At 32.9% G+C, this 2,876-nt stretch overlaps 1 long non-coding RNA gene across 1 annotated transcript in view; it reads left to right on the plus strand.

Moving 5' to 3' along the window:
• LOC107082161 overlaps positions 1 to 2,876 on the plus strand; it is a 21,448-nt gene that overhangs the window by 14,042 nt on the left and 4,530 nt on the right. Inside the window, exon 2 of the long non-coding RNA XR_001481124.1 lies at positions 2,130 to 2,248. This is a non-coding gene — a long non-coding RNA (uncharacterized LOC107082161). The remainder of the gene's footprint in view (positions 1 to 2,129; positions 2,249 to 2,876) is intronic.

The raw sequence follows: 2,876 nt of genomic DNA on the forward strand, positions 1-2,876 counted from the left end.
AATTAAAAATTTTTTGAAAAATATCAAATTTGGGTTATTCAATAAACCTTTTCCAAATGATGAAATTCAATACATTTTTTTGTACTTACATAATTTTTCTGACTGAACTTTGACTCATTAAATATGTGATTTGCAGAAATGTTACAATTTCTGTCCTTTGTAACACTATGTAAAATCAGTTATCTAAGATTTTTTTCATAAAATTATAAAACAAAAATAAAAAAAAACAACAGTTCTGCTTAATATGAAAGGCTGAAGCCAAGTGCAAAAATAAACAACTTTGAAAAGTGGGTTTACATTATTTTCTATCTTTGTTACATCTTTAAACGAAATAGCTGCATTAACTCTTTTTGTTAAGGGGGCAAAATTGTATAATTCTCGAAATGCGGTACAGGGGCCACTAACTTTTTTACAAAAGGCTAAAAACGGCCCCAGGGCCACACTTTGAACACCACTTGTTTTAGTGTAATTGAATAAATAATACAGGACTGGCATGTCTTAGAGTTTCATCTAGTTTAATGTTTAATTCTCTCTTGCCTTCAAAGAACATCTCATCCCTACGACAGTAAGAGATGGATGGAGCAGAGAAGGGCAGATTTGAGCTGCCTATCCAACCGAGAGGCAACTATGGCCATTAAAGGAGAAAAAGTTTAGATGAACAAAAAGCTTTTTAGATGTACTGCAATAAAACTGCCTAGAACTGCTTAAAACTACCAGGACTAAACATTATTACAAGATCAACCATGACCACAGGCGTCAACATTACTATGGCTTATTTACAAAAGACAAGCTTTACAGAGATGACTTCTACATAGGGTTTTAAACATTAAATGGGTTTATCCTAAATGAGCTCTTACCCTTACTTTTAATGGTAATTTCTCAGTAGTAATCAAAGTCACATTATCATTGAAGGCTGACTATTGGACGGTCTTTTAACATCAAGTTCAGACAGAAAAATTCACTTCTGACCAACAAAGTGTTTCTGTGAAATAACGTATCATACACACAGATTTCTGAAAAATTAGTAAAGTATGATTTTCATTGTGATGAAGCCAAAATACAGAATGTTGGATTTTAACACTTTCTCCAAAGCTTTTTTAGACAGTCAACAAAATTTGAGACATACGCATCAAGATAAGACTTGGTAAAGACGCAACATAGACGACGTTGCCTTCTGTATAAAAAATGACAAACTGGCTTAGAAATAAAGCCGTCCGACTGAAGATGTCTGTTCACCTCTAATTGTATTAGAGATGATCCGACGAGCGAATAAAGTCCAACCCTTACCCTGTTTTTATCGACTAAATATGATAATTGGGCTAAAAAGACTGATTTCGATGTGGACATCAAAGTGACAAATTGATGGGTTTATCAGTTTGCATAGAACAGAAAATGTTTTCTTATTGATTTTTTTAAATTATTATTATTATTAGATGCAAAGACATGGAAATATCAAAGTTTTTAGGTCCAATCCCCTCCGCTACAGTAATGAGTTTGAATTTGCTCCTTTAAACTTCCTCGCAACATTGATTTATCAATAGCAAAAGGGCGCTTCTTATAAGCAAACTGGTAAGCTGCTTCAGGTGGTAAAATAAACATTAAATCTGAAAAAAAAAATACTAAACTGACTGTCTTAAACCTTCTTCTCATCTGATCAAACGTTTGACGTTGAGACACATTCTTTGAGATCGACCTTTCATCATATTGTTTCCTACATCCTTTACGCTAAACATATTAAACAAGCTTCATTATTTTTAATGTTGATTTTTCTTTTCATTTTTTTTATTTGGTTGTTCAGTTTTAGGCGCAGTCGCGTTTTAAAACACCAATCACTATGAAGGCTGACTTTACTCCTCTTATACGTTAGTTTTCTAGTTTTTTTTGTTTTGTTTGTGGTTTTACTGAAACTCCTAAAAATTGTAAACAAACTTTAACTTATGTATTTGATAAAATTTCACAATCCAAGTTTTTGAGCTATAATCCAGCCTGAAAACTCCTATTTCAAATAACAGGAAACGTTTAAAGATACTAAAAAGATGCAGATGTATGATTTTTTTCCATGTAACAACCAATAAGAGGTAATTATTCTTATTCTGGCTTTAATTAACAGCTGTATGTCTTTCCTCTAGACCAATCACTGCTGTGGGAGGTACATCGGTGCTTAAAAACAGGGCTCGTCAGATAAATACAAAGCATTTCCGCCTGACTCTGGATCACCGAGCACATACCTGAGCTTGACACTTTAAAGGTTTGTAAGTATGCATTTTTTATTTTAACCTTCATTTGCACTTATTTTAAAATGGCTAAACTGCTCTTAAAGTCTCTAATAAACACGTTTTTGAATAACTGCCTTTGAAAACACTGCTTTTGAATTAGGCAATGTTTTCCAGTCAATTTCTCGCATGTCCGTCGGGGCCTTATGTGATGGGAAACAAAAATACCTTTCTAGTACATTTAAACAGTTCAATTAACTGACAAAAAGAGAATGGTAAGATTCAAGGGGGGTTCTGCTCTTTTTCAACAGATTTATAGTAGTTGTTTATGAGAAATTGCCTCAGCTGTCATGTAAAAAACAGACACTCTCTATCATTAGACAGATGAACGAGAGCTGTTAAAGTCCAAACACTTCAGCAAAAATGGGCCTGACAAGGCCTCTGTCAATATGAAATTGTTCATCACATCTTAACAACATCCATAAACAGACATAAATACTATATATATATATTTATTTATATATATATAGATACAAAGTAATTACTAAATACTAAAGCGTAAATCCCATTTTTTATTTATAAATTTTTTTAACAAACTGCACATTTACAAACAGAGCGGCAGTAGCGCTCATTGTAGGGGTCAGTGTCCAATACTGTAAATGT

This window comes from Cyprinodon variegatus, unplaced genomic scaffold (assembly GCF_000732505.1).
Source record: "Cyprinodon variegatus isolate N-32 unplaced genomic scaffold, C_variegatus-1.0 Scaffold48, whole genome shotgun sequence".
Classification (NCBI taxonomy): domain Eukaryota; kingdom Metazoa; phylum Chordata; class Actinopteri; order Cyprinodontiformes; family Cyprinodontidae; genus Cyprinodon; species Cyprinodon variegatus.